This window comes from Nanorana parkeri, unplaced genomic scaffold, assembly GCF_000935625.1.
Source record: "Nanorana parkeri isolate BGI_ZX_2015 unplaced genomic scaffold, ASM93562v1 scaffold651, whole genome shotgun sequence".
NCBI lineage: Eukaryota > Metazoa > Chordata > Amphibia > Anura > Dicroglossidae > Nanorana > Nanorana parkeri.
Genome location: NW_017306919.1, coordinates 855,337 through 878,701, shown reverse-complemented (window position 1 = coordinate 878,701; position 23,365 = coordinate 855,337).

Genomic DNA, 23,365 nt, shown 5'->3' with positions numbered 1-23,365 from the left:
TATGTACATTTAGATAATTTTTTACGTAAATGTAAACGCCCCCCCCCTTCTCCCACCTCTGTCCCTCCTAAACAGGTTATACCCCTCTATATTAGTAGCCCAGTCATGCGTGCTGTCCAGCCAGGTTTCCGCTATACCCACTATGTCGAAGTCCTCTTCAATTAACCTAATTTCAAGCTCCTCTATTTTATTTGCCAGACTTCTAGCGTTGGTGTACATACATTTAATTCCTCTCTTTTTGTGGGACAAAAGTTTACTACCTTGTTGTTCCCCACTATTTTTATTGTTATTATTCTGCCTTGATTTCGGTCGTCCGTTGTTAGTTATACTTACATGTGCCAACGGATTTCCTATATTGACTGGAGTGAGCCCACTATTATTAACTCCTTTTTTACTACTTTCTGTGTTATTTTTATCTATGATTAAATTATCAACGTTTAGTTTAAGTAATTTTATTTTTATACCCTCCCCCCCACTTTCTAGTTTAAAAGCTCCTCCAGTCTTTCTACCATTTTCCCTCCCAGGAATGCTGCACCTTTCCCATTAAGATGCAGCCCGTCTCGGCTGAAGAGCCGATAGCCGACTGCGAAGTCAGCCCAGTTCTCCAGGAAACCAAAACCTTCCTTCTGACACCAGCTCCGGAGCCACTTGTTAAGCTCCCTCAACTCGCGCTGTCTGTCCGGAGTGGCTCTTGGCACCGGCAGTATCTCTGAGAAAACTACCGTGGAGGTCCTTTCCTTCATCCTAGCACCTAGGTCTCATGTTGGAAATGTAGCATTGTTCTGGGTTAGTTTTCAGCAGCTTACACCCAGTAAAGATGTGCAACCCTATTTAAAAAGATTCCATCACTTTGGCCATTCAAGATCTCTTACTTGCACACCCCTCAACCCAATACTCTTATTTCCTGCACTAATCATTAACAGTGTTTGGTTCTGGTGATTTGCCACTTAGGCTACATCCTTGAAAGAGGGCACTTGCCCCTCCATTACCAAAAGTACCAGGTGTTTGCACTGACTAAGCAATAGAACAGTAAGGATGCGCAAGAAAGATGAGCATAAGTGGGTTAGAGGGGTGGGCTAGTGGGACCTGAATGGGCAAAATTACAGGGTCTGTTTGAAGGAATTATGTTCTAAGATGTGGTGTCATTGCTAAGTTCCCAATACTAGATGCCTGGTTTTCCCTAAGTAGGAACAACCATGCATATCAGGAACATCAATGTGATGTCAAAGTTCCTGTTAAAAAACCCCAGTATATCTATACACTATATATATCATGTATGAGTTAAGTTGTTTCCTGATGATTGACCATCATCTAATGGTGGGTGACTTCAAGGACAACATAACTGACAAATGGCATAGTATTTCAGGCACTGCTTTGCCAAGACCAAGCACTATATCATCTTGCCTGTTGCCATGAACACGCTCCAATACTAATTTTTAAGAAAATAAAAATTGTAGCTACCCTTTGGTTGTAGAATGTGTAGAAAGTGTTTTTTTATGCTAACAGTATGGAAAATTAGCACTTTTCTTAGGAAAATCTTCATGACTAAAATACTGTAGTTTTAATATTAGGATTCAGAATTGACCTTCATGAGTAGTGTAAGAGAATTTTACAGTATTGTAGTTTGTCTCATACCACTGAAAAGCCCAGACAAAATAGGCAAAAAAAAAAAGACTTTTCATAATAAAGTCTTTGTTGCCCCTTTATATTGTTATAAATGATATCTGCAAAATGCAAACACTGAATTATTATACTCGCTACCTTGCAGTGACCGTCAGAAAACAGTTTTGTAATGTAAGCGTTTACACAATAATTTTAGCTGACAGTCAAACCCATCTTAGAAACACTCATTTATAACAATCATTATCTGTATCATTTTTCAGCGGAGTGCACATTCAATGTACCGTCCACACAGATATAAGAAATTCCAAGGCCCATAATTTAAAAAAATAAAACCTTATATCTATTTAATAATAATTTAAGAGGTGTGCATGGTGGTGGGTTCTTAAAAGGAATGACTAGACAATAGGATGCATGGATGCTGCCCAGGTGTGAATTAATTGTAAAGTTAGGCAGGCGTCTTCTCTAAAACAAGTATAAATAAAAGGATTAGTTTGTTATTATGCCAATCTGCCATGCAAATCTCCCTTTTGGTCTGTGAGGGTAGATATGTTATGTGTTGTCCCTTTGAGATCAATGGTCACCTTGATATGTTAACATGGACAATTAGTTTTACAACAAGTGGTGTTTTGGAAGTGTCAGCAGACGAGAAGATAAAACATTTATTTATTATGTTTAGCATGTATACTCTTCTCAGAGACAAGCAAAACCGAACTGGCTAGGACCAACCTAGATGTTATTAGATCAAAGAGACTTCAGCTGCCATCCAATCACTATCGTGAGATAGCTCTGATTATGTTTTGTTTACCAATTATGGGTTCCTAATAATAGTGAATGAGGGTAGCTGGGATAAAGAGGCATAGGCCGGAGCCATTGGGGAAGCTATTGAGGAGGAAGCCATTTTGGTGAGGCAGAATCCGAGGTGGAAGGAACAGAGGACATGCAGAAGAACCTGTGCAGAACCTGTGGAATACCTCTGGGTAATATACATGCTTCCAATTGATGAGTTATGCTAACCAGTTTATAATATCTTATGTGTTGTAGAGGAATTTGGTTTTTTTTTTTTATTTGATTTAGTATTGCTGTCTAGTATTGCTGGTTTACTATTGATGACATTTTGTTATTGATGTGTACCAGCGGTAGTAATCTTTGATAGATGATTTATTGTTTATGTCCTCATTGTAATCTTTTCTTTATATAAAATCAAGTTGTGAATGTTTAATTCTTTGTACAGACACTCCTCGGTTCACGATCGGGTTACATTCTGCTAAACCCATTGTAACATGATTATATCGTAAACCGTGGAGTTTACTTGTGTATTGTACTGCCGTGGTCGGCAGCAGACAGTACACGATGCGAATCAATAGCAACACTGCTATTGGCTATTTCAAACTGCAATAGCCCATAGCAGTATGGCTATCAAATCCCCGCCCAATAAGAGGAGGAGTGGACCTGAAAAAGTGCTATTGGCTATTGCAATGTAAAATAGCCAATAGCAGTCTTGCTATTGATCCCGGCTGTTTACATTCACCTGTCAGCCGCAGAACCAAGCCGGCAGGTGAATAGGGAAGTAGAGCACCTCGGAGGCTGGTTGCTTGAGAGTTACTGTTAACTCTCAAACAACCAGAAACTACAGTTATCCAGCACCTACCGATCCGTGGGTGCCAAATAACTGGGAGTTTACTGTACAATAAACTCTTTTACATGCACAGTGTGTGATGTGCATTTCTTAGCTGACCTTCCCCTCTTAAACAGTAAGAAGTGGGCGTGGATAAATAATATGGATATTATTTATTAATATTAATTGTATTATTATTTGTTGAAATCGCCCCCATTTTTCTTACACAAGTGAATGCAGCAAAAATATGGACCACTACATCCTTCAGATAAAGTATAACCTCAATTTGAATTTGTCATCTTAAAATCGTTTCAGCAAGGTCTGTATAGAAAGCAGCCAGTCCACTTGTGAAAACAAGCTAGGGTGTGCAATGTTCAAAAGTGGGATGGGACAAAGACTACATCTTCAGAATTTTTCAAACTAAAATAAGAGGAGATAGAGCCCTCATTATAGGTCTAACAACGTATTATTACAGGAAGGCATTTGAATAAGAGGAATGAGAGCTATGTTTGAAGCATTAAGAGCAGACAGAAGAAGGCAATCACTTCTACACAATCAAGAATAATCACACTGCTGAGTGATAAACTAAAATACTTGAATTTATTATGATAGATAAAAACCATAGACAGCATATAGCTTCATGCATTTAAATTACTAGAAAAATATCTTAATTAAAAGCTGCAACATTTCGACATTATGACATTTCTTTTTATAACTCAGCTCATTGAATCATTCCAGTCAACTTATTTTTCTGAACATTATTGCATTATGTGATCCAATTAACTTTATTTGTAGAGGACAAAATAAAACATAATTAATAAATTATGAGACTGTTCAAGTTTAGCAAAATTCTCCTAATAGCCCTCTGGTATCAACAGGCGAAATACTGGAAAGAAATAGAGAGTTAGCACCTTTTCAAACACTCATGAAAAAAATTACATGGAATGAACAATAATGGAAACATCTAACAAAATATTAAGGATGTAATAATGAGTACCGGCACCATTAGCCTTCAAAACAGCTTCAGTCCTTCTTGGAATGCATTAACAAACAAAAAAAGCATCCTGGTTTGTGTATACTGCTACAGAATGGCACGTGACAAGTAAGTGTAGAGTTGTTGGTAAAATAATTTTATTTATATAGTCATGTATCTGGGAGAAGTTATGGTGCCCTATCAGTTCAGAGTATAATTGGGCTGCTTGTACCACCCTTACAGAATTATTATGAATTATGCTAAGTGCTAAATGTATTGGAATTGCTGTTGTATTTTTCGGTGTGCTAAGTGTGAGGACATTGATGGGATGCATTGCTTATATTTGGAGTGCATGAAAGTGCATTGGGGGTAAAGTGAGGTGTGCTGTGTGGTTTGTGCCCTCTTGCTCTGTATGAGCTCACTCCCCAGCTGGCCTAAGGAACATGTAAAAGCAAGCAATACTGTACACCAAGTGGGTTTTTTGCCCCTGTATGGTAGACATACGCTGCTGATTGCTAATGCCTACTTTCTGCAAACCCCCAGCCCCTTCCATTTCATCCAATAGGGTATTTCCTCAGGATCATGTATTAACTGTGTCTACTAATTGGAATAGTTGGGTTGGGAGGGTTGGTAGTTGCTAGCATGTCGCACTTTAGACTTTACTTTGCATTGGATTTAGGTTCTTTGTTCTGTTGAGACACCCCTGCCATCCAGAACAGAATTTAGGGTTAACTTTAGTGAATTCTGGGCAAAATTGTTCTTAACCTTTGAAGTGGTTAAGGTACCCTCACACCGCAAGGGTTAAGTGTTTGTTTTTGTGTAGCTGCTGAAAAAAAACAGTGATACTCACCCAATCCTCAGAGCCCACTTGCTCTTAGACCAGCTGCCTAGAGCCTCTCTTCCCCTCTGTGTATAGGACATGAGTCATCATGTCCTATACACAGTGTATGAGGACGCCGAGGGACATACCATCATGCGGCAGACGAGGAGATATGTGGCAGGGATTGGTCTAAGAGCAAGCCAGCTCTGCGGATCGACTGAGTATAACTTTTAATTTTAGCACCTAGACAAAAACAAGCACTTAAATGCTGCAGTGTGGGGGTAGCCCCACTGAAGAGGTTAAGAACACTTTTGCCTGGAGTTCAGTTTTAAATTTTGCCCAGGGCACCATTTCTCTAACACAAACCATAACAATACATTATTGATATTAACCATTTGTGGGGGAGTTCTTTAGCGATACCCAGATGGAAATACAGACCCATGTTTAAGAAACCTTCATGCACATCTTCAATTGCCTGTACTTATCATTGAATATGTGCATTTACATTCATAGTCCAGTTGTTCAGTAAACGTTCCTGCTCCCATTATGCAAGATTAAAAGAGAACTATAGGGTAAACTTTCCCATAGTTCTGTTAAGGGTCATGGGAGGACATATACTAACCTCCTCCCGTGACCCAAAGCTCAGTATATAGCAAGCTACAGCACGATATATTCTGAGAGTGCAGCAGCCAGGACGGATCCCAACAATACTGTCAAGATCCACCCAACTAACTGATTGACAGCGGGCTCTGACTGTCTACAGGCAGAGCGAGCTGTGCCCACCCCCTCCCCTGTCCATTCCTCCAGTCAGCGCTGGAAGACCGGAGAGGGTGGAATCCCTGCGGAGAGCGGTGACTGGCAGTCACCGCTCTCTGCAGGGAGATGATCGGAAAGTGAGCGAGCAGCGGTATGTTTTCGCTCACTTCCTGATCAATATAGACTGCGTGTGACAGTTTCATTGTCACACGTCGGCTCTAACTATGAGGATGAGTGAAAATCACTCATCTCATAGTTCTCCTTTAAGTGTTTAGTAAATTAATCTCCAGTGATAATAATGAAATGCAACTGAAAACAATGCAAAACGTAGCTAATATATTCAAATGTATTTGGTTGTTTGCAAAAATAAATTGAGGATTGAAAAGTTTGCACAATGCAAGAAAGTTATTGTGCTGATTCCACTTTGAAGGGATTTATTCCGTTTTTTGTTTTTCCCCTACTTGGCATTACATTGCAAAATGGCTTCCCTTTCAATATGTTAGCCAAAACCTACTCAGAAAAACTGACAACTACCTGATAATCCTATTAAACTGTCATCTTGCTTTAATTCTAAACAATGCAAGACCTAATTTCTGAGTTTTATATGAGAGACAAACAAATAAAACGCAGCCAAATATGGAAGTGTTTGCATTTTTTATAGATAATTGCCAAGAAGCTAAATCTCCAAAAGCTCATTTCTACATAAATGTCATTTTCCATGTAATCAAAAGAAGCACAATGACATGAAAGGCTATACAAGCAGCCAAAAAAAGAGACCTGCAACTGTATCATTAAAGCTGGAAACATTTCTCATGCAGTCCTTAGATTTAGGTTGGTATATTTGTTTGTACAGTATGGAGCTTAAAGTAGTACAGTAAATTCACAGTTATCCGGCATCCACAGGGATTGGTAGATTGCAGATAAATGTGGTTTCTGGTTTCTTGAGAGATACTATTAAAAATAGGTCTAACTAATGCCATACCCCATACTATACCATATCATAACATAATCTCTGTATTGACTTCATATTAATATTGAAATGCGGTAATCAAAAGCAAATTAAGACAAATAGACACACAATCTTTTCTAGGATATTACATGACGCAGATCAGCAGAGAAGTGAGTACACAGGGGGTTTTTTTCTGGTTAGATGAGAGTTCTGGTTAGTTGAATACCGGATAACAGCGAGTTTACTGTATAAAGCACAGAAAAAAAACTACTTTTAGAATATATTACAAATACAATGTCAATTATTTTGTATTATTAAATAATGATCATTTTTGAACATCGTCCAGGGGCAAATGCGTGACCTGTGTTGCTGTACAGAGACTCGAAAAAACGAATTGGACCTATTACTCAAGCTGATTCCAGTGAAAATCATTAAAGGAGAACTATGGGGTTTGGGCTATTCCCCATAGTTCTCCTAAGGGTAACGGGAGGACACAAACTAGCGTCCTCCCGTCACCCAAAGCTCAGTATACCGCGAGCTACAGCTCGCGGTATACTGAGACGCTGCAGCCGGAACGGATCCCGACAATTATGTCTGGATCCGCCCAGCTGCGTGAGTGACAGCTGGCTCTGCCTATCTAGATAGTCAGCGCTGGAGGATCGGACAGGGGAGGGGGGAATCCAGTGATAGTGACAATGAAACTGTATGTATTTGTAGTTTTCCTGTAGATGCAATGTTTGAGGTTGTCTGATCTAGCTGAAAATGAGTCGGCATTGGCTGATTGCACTCAGATGTATGAAGGGCAGTGTGATTGGTTTCTTCCCAGGACTATCTGTAATCTGTGCCGTAAACCGGCTTCATTTTTAACAATGAGAGATACATTTCCTCAAACGTTGCATCTACAGGAAAACTACAAATACATTTCTGATACATAGTATCCTGCAATAGTTCAGTACATCACTGCAACAGTTTACTGAACTGTACAATCAGCAATTAATTGAAAGACTCTCGTCTGGTAGATTACCAGCGATATCCTGATCCAATATAACCGTACAAAGTTATCCACTCCTGAAGCACTCTAAGATTCCCCCATTTTTCTATTATTCTGGTGGAAATCAAATATCTTGCAACTAGTGTGTGTGGGGTCCTAAAGTATGAAAGTAAGTGTGAGAGACTACTACTGACAAACCTTGTCGTTTTTTATTTTTATGTACTAAGGAAGATACAGTCTATGGTGTTGTTCCTTATATTTTATATATTCAATAAATGAAACCTTTTTTACTTGGTAAACTGTCCCGGTCTTCTTTAGTAACTCCTGTCTCAGTGATTTCTTATCACTGAACCCCCCTTCTTCTGCATTCTTACTTTAACCTTGGTGTGCTTTGCGTACTTCCTCCAGATCTGTGCTGTAATCCATTGTGAAACTTTGTCTCTGTGCAGGAGTTTCCTGTTATCAAGACTGGTCACTTCTGTTCTCTCTCCTTGTGCAGGGCGACTGGCCTTGTATCCGCCTCCTCCTGTAGTTTTCTATAGGCAATCTGTAATGGGTGAGGCCCACAGCTCTGCTCTTTGCACAGTCTATGTGCAGCACATGATGTTACTGTCACTTTCTAAGGTCATAACTGGGTTTGCAAAGACATTTGGCGCACACAAAGTGGATCTGTATCTTTTGTGGCAATTAAGGAATATATTTAAATAAACTTTTTTATGCCCAGAGTTCGGCTCTAAAAATTAAAAATGAGTAAACTGCAAAACAAAGTTTTAGCGGAATTTTTTTAATAAAAGTTAAAGAAATAAATAAAGAGACACTAATGTATAATTCATTTTTGGAAAATGCCCTGCAGTATGCTAGACAGGCATTAAGTTAACACTGTAAATGTGTACAATAGTATTTAATCATGAATATACCTTTTCCTTTAAAGCCTTGATTGTCTGTGATACCTCAGTATTGAATTACATAGCATGTTTCTTCAGCTCATCCTGACACTCTAGAGATTACCAAAATAACTTTGTATACAAATCAGAATTGAAGTGAGTTTTATGAACAGATTGATTTTGATTTGCTATTCTAGTAAACAGTGCAGTTAACAGATTTACAAACTCGGCAAAACGAAATGCTGCAAATATTTCTCTGCAGAAGCTGTCTTATAGCTGCTTGTAATATTTAGACCAAAGCACATAAAATACTGTAATTATTTAGCCAAAGCAGATCAAAGCTTCTATGATTAACAGGAAACTAAAATTCTAGTCATCATAGATCAGTATGTTGCATGACTAACTGCAAAACAAACCTGTTTTAAAAGTAAACTTCCAATATTACATTAGCATTAGCTTTTTTCCTTTTGATTAGAGTGTGGAAGTGCTAGAGTGTACATGAACATTTTATTGCTGTCTATGTCTTCTTTTGAAAGATTTTTCCTTACTTCCTATCTTTTTAACAGAACATGAAGTGTAGGAAAATCTTCCACTTTATATCAATATGAAAGTTATTAACTGAACAGGAGGTGAGGCGAAATCAAGTTTATTAAGTAGAGTGAGGAATGTTTCAAGCTTCTGCCAGGATTGTATGGCTCAGTGGCATATAAATACCTGTAATTATTAAATAAAATAACTATAGCCATAGCACCCTATTTGGCTGCTATGGGTCCTGGGAATGGAAGGGAGGCCCATTAACATTGTACAGGCAAATAAACATAGAACATTTGTGCACATTTGTGTACAGTACTGTAAAATTATGGGGTTGATTTATAAATCTTCCGCCAAGCGTATGGCAGGGCAGATGCCAATCACACGGCACTAGCGTCGCTGGATAGCACTGAAGAGCATAAGAATTTCCCATACGCCTTGACTCCATCACACGCTATTGCCATGTGAAAGACATTCATAAAGTTATACACTGGGTGGAAGATTTATAAATCAGCACCTACGTATTAGAGTGGTTGTAGTTGACCACAACCCTAATCCCCCTTGAAGTCTACGGTGTAGGAAAGCTGAAATCACATGGCCAAGAGGAGTTTTTGGAATTTTGATTTAGCTAGTCACAGCTCATAGAAAATACTGCAGAGAGAAGTCACCAGGGGGCCCTGTCCTGTACCCAGTACTGCTGGCTGTGCCCTCATGATGTCTATTATTCCTCGCTACCTGTGGGGCAGCACAGTGGCTTGGTGGTTAGCACTCCTGCAGCTTTAGGGGTCCTCGGTACAAATATTAGTCAAGACACTATTTCCAAGGAGTTTGCATGTTCTCCCTGTGCTTGTGTGGGTTTCCTCTGGGTACTCTTATTTCCCCCCCACACTCCAAAGACATGCTGAAAGGGTAATTAGCTCCAGTCTAACTCGGCCGTGTATGCATGTGAGATAGGGACCTTAGATTGTAAGCTCTTTAAGGGCAGGGACTGATGTGAATGTGCAACTATGTAAAGTGCTGCATAAATTACCGGCGCTATATAAATACCTTTAATAATAAACAATAAGCTACCTGTCAAAGTGTGGGGTTTCAGAACAGCATATTCTGTCTGACACCTGTTGAATACAATCTGCCAAATGTTGACACAGACTGCAGCAAATTGACACACTGTACACAAAACTGGCTGAAGTTGGGCTTTGATTTTTATCCAAAGCTAATAAGCAATTAGGATAGACATAAAAACATATAACAAAATGGCATACACGCATGGCGTGTAGGCAATTTTCTAACAAGTCAACAGCAGAACATAAGGCTCTCAGAAGGTGTAAGTAACTAGCTGTACTATTGGCTTGTGGTTTCTCACATGAACAGGCCCCTAATAAAGTAGCCAATAAGGTAGTCAAACTTCACCTTTCCAGCTGTGGTGAAACTAAAAATCCCATCATTCATCAGCCTCTGGGATGACTGACTATTCCATTACGGTGTGTGTCATTAGCTATCAAATACACATATAGTCACTGTGCACATAAAAGCATAAAAGATGGTGACTCCCCCGTAAACAGGATTAAATAAATAAATAGAATAGAAGAGGCCTAAGATTGCACTTCAGACAGTGTTGTACTAAAGATCATTAAATATAATAAGTACAGCGAGTTCAATGATAGATCACAGTACCAAAAAGGCAACATGGGAAAGCTAGCTACTGTTCACACAAGAATATTTGATGGTCCTGATGAAGGATGTGAGGGTGCGGCTGAGGTCAAGAATAGGATTAAAGGGTACGAAGTTGTTTGAAGCTAAAAGGATTAAAATCAATCCAGTGGTTAAGATGTCAGGCAAATGCTTAACAAATTAAAGGAGTTCCTGAAGCTTGACTTCACAGAAAAGTCTGGCTGAAACTATTTCCAGATACTGAAATTAAATCACACTGAACCTCAAGTGGCGATGGCACTCTCGGAGTCAAAAATAATGTGTTTCTTTTAGCCGGCGCACACACTTTTCATGAGCAATGCTCAAATTTAATGGATTCTTTGTACAGTTTACTTAAAAGACATTTTAAGTGAAAAAAAAAGTATGAGAAGCAGTCATTTTCTGTAACATCCCAAGGGAAATTTAAAATGTAGCACTTAGTAATGCTCCTCTGGCTATACATCTGTACAGTTTCTTCTTGGTAACACAGGGTTCTCATGAAGGCAGAATTTAATTTGCAGTCAGTCACAAGTCTAGGTTAGCCTTTCACTTAGACGTACATTCAAAATGTCTTGCACACAGCATGCTACTCCAAAACAGATACTTAATGCAACCACTGGAGACTGTTTCAATTTGCAGCTCTGCTTTTAAGTGCTGCTATAAATGACTCAGGGCAGACAACACCAAAAAGAACAATTCCAATTCCAACAGATTTTATTGTGTGCAATACTCATAGTTGCCAAGTACCCCTGTTTTCAAGGAACAGCCCCAGGTATTTGAGATTTCATCCTGAATATGTTTGCCACTGAAAGAGTTCCTGATTTTGAATCCATTGTACCACAATAACCCTGTTTCTAAGTTTACACTTATTTTAATGATTATTTTATGACTTGTTTACACAGGACCTGGCGGAGGGAGACCAATGTACTATAATAATATACACAACTTAAAGTGCATTTAAACCCAAACCCCTGAAAAAAAAATGCTAGATCGATAGATCGATAGATAGATAGATAGATAGATAGATAGATAGATAGATAGATAGATAGGACATGCAGGTGCAAGTCTAGTCTGCAACCCCTGCCAGTCCCAGGACACAGACACTACAACCAGAGTGACAGTGGTTACCTAGGACAATGGATGCCTGCAGTCACAGACATCTGTGGAATCAGTGATCGGCGATATCAGTCACCAGTGATAGCGGTTACCACTGGCAATGACATCTATTTGCAGAGAGAGAGATCAGAAAGCTGGGAATCACAGAGGATGTTTGTAGCCCCCCTATAGACTATTCTGCTTGGATATGGTGAGCAGTTTTTAACTAGTGACTTATTAGTATCTGGGACGAGCCCCCACGTGTAGCGTTCACTCCCGAAGGAGCCGCTGGATAAACGGGTTCTTCCGTCTCACCTTTGCCTTGGTAAACTGCTCAGGACAGATTCACAGAACACCAGCACACCTTGTGGGAGGTTGTATATCAAATTTAATAAGACTAGGCAAACTTTGCAAAGATTTGTTAGGATTAACTTGAATAATGACCAATGAATAAATCAGATTTTACACATCTTCCAGCAATAACATACAGCATACTGTAAATCAATGCAATAACAGTATACATATGCAGAAATGTGCACCTGCTATGTGGATATAATTCAATAATAGCCGCTGCACCTACAATCCTATCACTTCTCTAGACAAACTGACAGTTCCTGAGGCTCAGTCCCAAGTTAACTCATACACTGCAGGATTGTGGAGCTAACTGAGTCAGTATGTTGCACCGGCCTGTATGTGTAAATCGGTGGAGATGAATGGAATCGAAAGTTGAAAAAAAGCCTTAAAGCGGCAGTTCACCTTTAAAATTTAAAAATTACTTTTAACACCCTTATAACATGGGTACCTGTATCATTGTATTGCACTAAGTATGAATTTCAGCAGCAGTCCCATACTGCAGTCAGCATGTGTATCTTCTGGCAACTTTCAGCGACATCATGGAATCCATGGAGTTGCTCAACCCCCTCTAGAAAACAACATATTTTAATTGACATCCCAAATCTACAGCGGAAGTGTGTGGATGATTGTTCCCAGTTAGACTTTTCAAAAGTGGTTGCAGCCCTCAGACCCACATTGGACAGATGGCAGATGTACAGCAATAGAACCAGAGTGCGGTACACAATCAACAGGCAAAAGCATCTGGTGTAGCCAGATACAAGTTGAATTAGGTAAAAGCAGAAAATAACTTTAACTGGTGCTGGGAAATTAATGCAATGCATAGGCAATAAAAGTTGGTGTGAGCACAGCTAAAAAGTAAGCTTAACTGACAGGCCTGGCAAGAACTTATCCTATAGGTGCTATATAAAGTAGCAGGTGAGTTCCAGTAGCATCTATACCTCCCAGTCCTGGTATAAAGAAAACCACATGTGAATATAACCACAAGTAACAGTCTGAATTACTGGTGGTCTGTGACACAGATTAGATTTAATATTAGGAGAGGCCAACAGGCTTTTACTCCTGGCAGAAAAAGCAGAAACCTGAGCTTTGATAGTGCTAAGAGCTAAATGTTAGCCAAGACCCAGCCATTTTCCTACCTTCTACTACTAATTTTCACGTCACACTATGTTCAGATTAATATTTATTGATTATTTTTCATGTATTATTTTTACTTTTTTGCCTCATAAGACTGTTCTTGTCCTGTTAATGCATACATGTCAAACAGGGACAGCAAGGCTGCAAGTCAAACACTTACAAACAATCATATCTCCTGAATTAAAGGCAGAAATTGCATTTTTCTGCTGGCACAGACATGTTTGCTGATAGAATGATTTTGCTTTGGCTCTGCATCGGTAACAAAGATATTATGCAAAAACCAAAAGTAACTCCTGATCTAATGAGGGATGTTGTGGATGCCAAAGCAAAAGGTCTTTTATCCAGCTTACTTTGTTGTGACAACTGCACTAGGGCCAAGCTCATGAATATTTTCTGATTGCCAAAGCAGATATTACTCCCTTATCTGACAAAAATAAAGAGTTTGAAGAGAATGCACCATCAGACTTTGCCTAAACAATTCTGATTGTGGCAGAATCCATTTTTTGTTGTGCAAAAGGAAATGATAACAAATATTTTATCTGTGTATGCAGCTCTTCGTGTAAGACCTAAGTGTGTTTAGGCAGCTACTAAAAATTGCTCAGCGCTAACACCAATATATTAACCCCTACTTGACGGGAGACGTACACCGTCCCGCCACAAAGGGACCAAATGACGCGTCACGTACACTGTACGTGATTAGTTATTTGCTGCTCTACAAGGCTGGTAACCACTGAGAATCAGCGGTTACCATTCATTAATGGATGCCTTGGCATAGAGGCATCCATTAATGAAAGAGTTAATAATTTTCAGACACCCAATCCCCTCAGGAATCGGATGTCTGAGAGTGAAAGCAGAGCCGCATTCGGTGGCTCTTGCCGGCATTCTGACACCTGGTATAGATCAGCAATCCCAATCATATACCGGCTCTTTTTTTTCTACTTTCAAGAATAGAAAAATAATGTTTCTATTCCTGAAAGAATGTTTCAGTTTTCTGATCGTTGTTGTAACGATCAGAAAATCTTTAGTGACAGCTGAATCCTGAACTGCTGCAGGATCAGTGTCACTAACATTATCATTGGCTGATCTGAAGTTTGAAGCAGCCTAATAACCAAAAATTAATTGATTAATTTATCAAGCAGTAATAGTGAGATTAATTCACACTGACTGCTTGATATAATTAAATAAATAAAAAAAGGGTACAAAATTGTAAAAAGTGTAAAAAAATAAGTGTAACAAAATAACAAAAATAAATGTAACAACTAAAAATAAATGTAACAAATTAAAATGATATATTTAAATATATTTTTATACTATCATTTATATCATTTTGTATAATAATAATAATGATTTTTATATTTATGTAAAAATTAACCCCTTGCAATAAAAATTGGATTTGTTTTTCACCCTAAGGGGTTAAGATTTTTTTAACCCCCCTCATGACAGCGATGTTCAAAGTATGTCGCTGTCACTAAGTGTGACACTTAGTGACGGTGACATTGTATGCCAGGTGACCACTTTTAGATTTAGCTTCTAGAAAAAAAAAGATTAAAATGTTAGGTTTTAGTTTTAGGCCGAGTAGTACAGAATAATTTCTAAAATCCTAGGGATGTGAGGTTTTTCCAAATAAAGGACAAAGAAATTAATGTATTTATTGTATTTGTTTTAGCTGTGCTGTTTTTGTAAAAAATACTACAAATCAAAACTGGGGAAAAGGTGTTTTCTTTAAGTTTTTTTCCTCTTTTTTTATATTTTATTTGTCCTGAGGCGTTAGGTACACATGTGTGATATAAATACATAGTCGTATCTGTCCTCTAAAAAACAATACATTATATGTGTGGGTACACTTTGTAAGAAAGTATATTACTGACGTGGAAGAATCGCACAGCAAAAATGTCAAAAGTGCGTCAGTCATTTACGAACAGAAACGAAAAACAAGCTGAGTCATGAAGGGGTTAAGTAAAACCTTAGACAATGGGGGAAATGTATCAAACCTGGAGCAGACAAAATCTGGAGCAGGCATTGCATGGCAACCAATCGGCTTCTCTCTTCAGTTTGTTCAGTTGAGATTTGAAAATGAAAGAGAGATGCTGATTGGCTACTATACTCAGCTGCTCCAGATTTTGTCTGCTCCAGTTTTGATAAATTCCCTTCAATGTCTCTAATCGAAGCAAGAATGTTAATAAAGATATTTTTTCAATGATGAATACTCCTGTATGTGTTCTGAGGCGTTAGGTACACATGTGTGATATAAATACATAGTCGTATCTGTCCTCTAAAAAACAATACATTATATGTGTGGGTACACTTTGTAAGAAAGTATATTACTGACGTGGAAGAATCGCACAGCAAAAATGTCAAAAGTGCGTCAGTCATTTACGAACAGAAACGAAAAACAAGCTGAGTCATGAAGGGGTTAAGTAAAACCTTAGACAATGGGGGAAATGTATCAAACCTGGAGCAGACAAAATCTGGAGCAGGCATTGCATGGCAACCAATCGGCTTCTCTCTTCAGTTTGTTCAGTTGAGATTTGAAAATGAAAGAGAGATGCTGATTGGCTACTATACTCAGCTGCTCCAGATTTTGTCTGCTCCAGTTTTGATAAATTCCCTTCAATGTCTCTAATCGAAGCAAGAATGTTAATAAAGATATTTTTTCAATGATGAATACTCCTGTATGTGTTCTCCCACAAATTTTAAAAGGAGCACTTACCGGAACTGGTGGACCATTAAGACTAATGGTCTAACAGCGTAAAAGTGCAGTTAATCTTTTTAGGCTTTCAGATTTTTCTATCCACTCATCAAAAGATTCCAACTTCTGTTCTACTCCTCCACTCGATTATCCATTTATTAATTTGTCATGAAAGATTTTAAAAAGACCAACCTAGCGTAATCCAGTTTTAAAACATAAATTTGATTTAAAAAAAAAAGGATTAAAAACACTCACAAGGGTATCATGATACAATCGCTTTCAGATGAATAAGAATCCACACTGAAAGGTAGATTCTACCATAAGCCAAACTGTCGTTTTCTGTGTAACAGAGACTTCAGCATGCAAGACCACCCACCGATGCGTTTAATCATGTGATTTCCTCAGGGCGGGATCCAGCCCCGAGGAAGTCACATGGCAAAACGCATTGGGGGGTGGACTTGCATGCCGAAGTCTCGGTTACACAGAAAACGTAAGTGCTGTTCGTGGGATATGCATGTAATGATACAAGGCCCTTGAAATGTCAGTTTCTTTGCTGTTATTATTTTAGAGTTTTGATTTATTTGCACGGTTTTTTTTAGGAGGATTGGAGGGCCACCACAGAGCCCCTTCTTCTTTCTCAAAGTTTGTTCACAGCTTGAATTAATATCACGGTTTAAATTTAAGTTTTCTGTGTTGTTTTACTACACCGCTAGCCAGAGGTTTGCATGTTTGAGATATACATGCCGAACCAATGAGGTTGATCACTGGCACTAATTCTGAAGGTTCCAGTGTTGATTTTTATTATTCTTATTATGTTTGTGTGTTGAAAATAATTCACTTGTATCAATAATTTTTCACACGGATTGTCGTAATTTTACAAAGATTTGTTTATTAACACTTTAGTGTGTAGTTGGTTCACATAGACCGAGCGCAACATATTTGCTTTACATTTATTCACCTATACACATTGTTGCGGCTGGTCCAATCAGGTATTTAGGCACGCATTCCCAGCACAGTGATTTCTGTGATATACAGAAAACTATGTTTGTCTTTTTTTAAATCTTTCATGACATTCGAATGAACGGATAAAACCAAGTGGAGGAGGAGAACAGAAGTTGGAATCTTTTGATGAGTGGATAGAAAAATCTGAAAGCCTAAAAAGAATAACTGCACTTTTATGCTGTTAGACTATTAGTCTTAATGGTCCACCTGTTCTGGTGAGTGCTCCTTTTAACATTTGTGGTAGAAAGCAGAAAGGAGGATTCATCATTGAAAAAACATATTTATGAACATTCTTGCTTTGATTAGAGACATTGTCTAAGGTTTTACTTAATATATTGATAGCGCTGAACAATTCGTATACTATTACCCAAGAATAGTACGTTTTACAAAAAAAGGCATTTTAAGAAAAACAAAATGCAGCCAGCAACAATTAGAAAACATACCCTGTGAAAAATATACATGCAGCTGATTAGCAGTAAAATCCATGTGACTGGCTGTTAAAAGAACAGATTGCAGCCAGCAAAAAAATATTAAATATGTCTTTTTAGAAAGACACATTCAACCTGTTTTGACAGTGCATGTGGGGAGGCTGTAAAGAGGCTGCAAGATAAACATTGGCAGATGAAATATAAAGAGAGATGAGAGCAGCAGAAGTTGTAAAAATCCTTCCTTCCCATATCCTCAAACTCCCCAAGATACACAGCATTTTTCTCCCTAAAATACATTCAGCAAGGGTTTACATCTAGATAGAGATTTTGCGGCGCTAAATCCCCCTCAGTGTTTATAACTAAATAAATCAAAAAACTTTCATGTGCTGTGAACAATACAAACTTCTATCTGTGAAAAAAATCCTTAATCTGGAGCTGTGAATAAACATACAATTCATTACCGAATCTGAAAACACAAATAGCGAAAAGTGTATTAGATCCACCCACACATAAAGTTTCGTTTTTTGAGGGTAAAGGTTTTTATCCATGTAAATATTGCATCTGCTGCAAAACTATAGGGGCTAGAAATAAAATAACTAAGTTCAAATCAAATACAAATCAAAAAGAATACTGTATTAAAACATGTATCTCGTGCCACAGCAGGTACGTTACATACCTGTTGGAGTGTCCATGTGGGCTCCAATATATTGGTAGGACCACGAGGGTTCTTAAAAAACAAATGGAAGAACACATAAACAACATTAAAAAAGGGTTCAAGAACCATAGTTTATCCAGGCATTTTAAAAACTGTCATAATTGCGATCCAAAATGTCTCAAAGTGATAGGTATTGATAAAATAGAGAAACATTGGAGGGGTACAAATATGACCAGAAAAGTTTTCCAAAACGAGTCCAAATTAATTTTTTTGTTGGATACCTTGGCCCCAAAAGGGCTTAACATAGAATTCGGCCTCAACTGCTTCCTTAGCAATAAATAATTGCAATCTGCACTTTTAAGATGTTATATTCTAACTAATAATTTTAAATAACAAATTTAAATAAACATTATCATAACTATTGCCTTTTATGTAGTAAGAACTGATCGCCATAACGTTTTTATATAATACTAATTTTTCATATAAGTTTAATAATTTTAAATACATTTTAAATGAATTTTAAAACAAAATATTTTTTAAAAGGAATTTCCCTTTGATTGTATTAAGGAATTGTACATATAGTTTCGGTGACGAATGGATCTAGATTATACTATATAAGCAAAAGCTGAAATACTCATAACTGTGCAACAAAAAGATACAGCTTATCCCATTTATATGTCTAATCATTATTGCTGTTCCATCTACCGTTTAAATTGCTGTGTAGATTAAGTTACAACTGCTATCTAAGAAAAGAGTGACATCTAGTGGCAGTTTTTTAGAATGCGGTATAAGCCACGTATAAATAAATCTTTAGCTGTGAACTAGATAGACCTGCAACCCCTTGGAAGACGTACTAAGTGACGAAACGCGTCGGTGCGGGCGTATATGATGTCATGGAGTCACGTAGAGTGCGGAAGTGAGCACGGAGGCTCACGAGGCACCGGCTGTTTTATTCTTAAATGTGAGTTTGTATGTACGTTTTTATTAATAAATGTTTATAAACATGCTTCACCATGAGGAGTCCCTCTTGATTTTCTAATTTATGGGAAACATCATTCGGCCAATACCTGGAGGAAATGCTAAAGATAAATTTGACCCAAATACCTGCTTCAGGCTGACTGTAAAAGTTCAAAAGGATTTTTATGCGGTAAGTGAGCACTGCCCACAGGGTTTTCGTGTGTGACACTCTGAAGATTACTTTGTGCAGTCGCAGTTTATGCACCAGCACGCTATCTAAGGAACTGGAGGATGTTCACCAACCCTTCAAAAACCTTTGTTATTAATTTATATTCATCACTATGAATTTGGACTGAAATTTTGATTGTTTTTTAATTAATCACTAATACTTCACGGTTTAAGCATTGAGAGGTCTGTGTATTCAGACAGGGGTCGCATCACTGCAATCACTTGTACAAAGTGGCAGTACACCTTACTTTTTTATTATATATTTTTTTGCTATTTTTGGTTTAACCTTCACTGTTAATATTGGTTCATACAGTTACCACAATTGTAATAGACCATATGTCTCCCGTTTTTACTTTTTATTTACATTTTTTCACAGTAAGAATTGTATGTTTTATTCACAGCCCCAGATTAAGGATTTTTTTCACAGATAGAAGTTTGTATTGTTCACAGCACATGAAAGTTTTTTGATTTATTTAGTTCTAAACACTGAGGGGGATTTAGCGCTGCAAAATCTCTATCTAATTTCCTGGGGCTTTTCAGTCTGTTATTGTGGCTGCTTTATTTCCCATAATATTAATTAATTAATCACAAGCGCAGATTAACAGATTCTACTTCCTAAGGGTTTACATCTACTTTAAGACAACAGTACTTACAAGTCCTACAGTAAACTGTCTCTATGCGCATAGGGAAAACCAGCAAAGGACATTGCCAATATTGCCAATATGGTTGCTGGGAACCCTGCCTTTTTATAATGAGGGTCTGACACATAACAGAACCCCATTATTGGCCTCCTGAACTAAGTGCAGAGGCCAGGAAGTGCTCTTGGTTGCTACAGTAGAGAATGGCCACATTGGTTAGCAAACCGCGAGCAGCTTTGGTTCGCTACGAGCCAGAAGCTCGTCTCAAATCATCACATATGGGATACATCCTTGACCGTTAAATGATAATTGCAACTTTAAGAGCCTCACAGCCACAAAAAGAGTTAACTAACTTGCAGAAAATTCCTAATAGCGATTTATTACCTTTCTGTCTGCTTTTTAAAAAGTTGTACTGTTTGTTTTAGTATATGTTTGTTTAAGTTGACCTGCTTCCATCTTTCATCCACCTTTAATCTCTGCGGAGAAGATTGCAGGCAGTCTATCTTTCTAGCTAAACATCAACAACATCAGTCACCTTGTCCCTTCAAGGCTAAGGCCAAACATCAGCCACAGCAGTCACCTTGTCCCTGTGAGCCGAAGATGAAGGGGTGCAGTAATAAAATGATTCAGAAATTTCTATTTCAAGTTCAGGGAAAAAATATTAATACAAAGTAAGTGTACTTTTACTTAACCTCCCCCAGCCTACTCGCGTGTCCCACTCATCACAAATGTACCCCAGTTCACAGAATTTAGATTTGTAGTTTATAAGCTATCACTTGTTTTTTAACTATGGTTTACTAATATAAAATTAGCAAATAAACATTTAATAAAGGCTGCACTCTTTAAATTGGATTTACAGAACTTAATGGGTTCTATTAAAAAAAAAAGTGAATGTGTCATCATTCCCATAAAAGCCATGAATAATTACTTTTTGAATGTTGCTAAGGTGCATTTTCTGATATTTAAATTGCCTTAAATATTGAATGTATCATACCTTTGGCGAATCCTGTTTGTGCCAATGTTGTTGAATCAAACGTAATTAGAATGTGTTAACTATTATGGGTGTTATTATATGCATTTATCTGTCAAATAAAAGCAGTACTGGCTGTAACATTTTATATGAACATTTGATCGGAGGAGAGTAGAATCAGTTCTAAGAGGGAAAAAAGCCTAAGAACATTCAACCAGAAGAGAAAATTCCTTGAAAGGAAACATTGGGGTGAGTAAAACATACTTTCCTCGGTGCTTACAGCTGGCATGGAATACTGCAGCTGTCCCACACCTCCTCTAAGACTGACAGCTGACCCACAACTTGACCACTGATCAGTAAGCTTTTAGTCACTGCCCCCAGGGATACTTCCTCCCTTCTCTGCTTCACCAGTGCTGGCTGGAGCTACAGGCCAGGGAGGAGACGGGTGTGGCTAGCTCTGGCTCTCAGCTGCGTGCAGAGCGGCAAAGGCAGTTGTAAATTAGGCATCTGGGGTGCTATTGACTTAGTAAAGGTACTCATGCGACCTAAAAGAGAAGCATAGCCAAAGAATGCTTTGGCTTTTTTTCTCTTTTAAAAACATTCGATTCAGCCCTATTCACACAACAGCTTTATACATTGTGCAAAAAATCCCTAAAACTAATGAGCGAATGCTGGTTAATTCACACAGTGTTCGTAAATATCAGATACAATTTTTAAGCTCTGCAATTTTACAATTTGGAGAAATGTATTACAGTTGATGTGGAAGGCAAAAATAATGTGTTTTTGATGGTTTTTAGTGGTGCAAAAAACTTTTAAGTGGCTCCTGAAAATTATGGGAGATCCCATCAATTATTCTGGCTCTGTTTTTGTGCCAAAAAATGCACCCTAAATAACATTATTATAATTTACCACTTTTTTTCCACAAGAAGAAAATGCAAACGGTGAAAAAGTAATACAAGAGAATATATACACTTGGGAAGGGGGTTGCTCATTAACATCAAACAAAATATTATATTGTCAGCTCCAGGGTTTCCACAAACATTATAGAAAAAATGGTTCCCTTTAGCAACAAGGAAATCCCAAAGTGGAGCTAGCTGATTAGTAATTTTGTAACATATGAATTCTTTACAAATGATTTTAATTGAGTAGAAAAAAATAAAAACATAAATCACACAGAACAAACATTTAAAATCTTAAAAACTTTTGAAGACTTTCCTGCAGCAGCTAGGTGTGCATATATAAATAGTGGCAAGATTTGTTATAGTTACCCCTTATGTGTGGCGAGCGGCCAGTGATAGATGGATCAGATACTAAAAAGTATCAAGTGTGGATGTGTCCTTAATTTGGGAGAATATTCAATCCATAGGATGTATTTCTTTGTAGCAAACCAGATGGGTTCCACAGCCGATTTGAGAGTTTCTCATCAGCCTCCCTGGATCATGGAGGAAAATAGTATCCGTTTGTTGGTTAAGTAAAGTAGCCGTTCAAAGAAGCATTTCAAATGGGCAGCTGACAGTGGATATCCCGTCGGATCCTTTAGTGTGTTCAGGTTGTTGCACTCATAAACATCATCCGAGCGTATCTCCTAGTAGTGCGGCCGCACCAAATCACAGTGTGGAGATATCCTTGAGGTAGAAAGTACTTTGTGTCCAGACCTCTGATCCGATCACGTTTTTTTAACATACGAGCAGCTTGGCTCAATCCGCTTTGCAGGGTTTCATCAAGCCATCTATCACGTACCTGTGTGGAGACTGGATGTAGGAGGAGGGCGTTAGTGCGTTCTGTCTGGCCGTTGGATTGAGGGTGGTAAGCGGAGGAGAAACAGCATTCTATCACCAATGAGGTGCACATTTCTTTCCAGAATCGGGATGTGAACTGGACCCCACGATCCGACACAATGCTGTCAGGGACGCCATGGAGGCGGACAATCTCCTTAATAAAAGTACGTGCCGTCTCCGGGACTGTAGGCGTACCGATCATGGGCACGAAGTGGGCCATCTTGGTCAATCGGTCAACGACAACACAGATAGATGAATATCCATCTGAAGGGGGAAGTTCAACAATAAAGTCCATGCTCAGTCTTTCCCAGCGCCGGACGGAATTCATCGATGGCAGCCTGAGCCTCTGGGGACCACTCAAACCGGGGGCCTATCCTAGTAAGCCTAGTGATGGGGGCAACGATGGAGGAGAAGCCCCGAATGAACCTCCGGTAGAAATTGGCAAAGCCAATGAATCGTTGCACTCCTTTACGGTCCGACGGCACCGGCCAGTCGAGAACAGCTGTCACCTTCTGCGGGTCCATGGAAATGCCCCCCGTGGATATGATCAGTCCAAGGAACTGAATGGAGCCTTTATGGAACTCACACTTTTCTGCCTTGGCATAC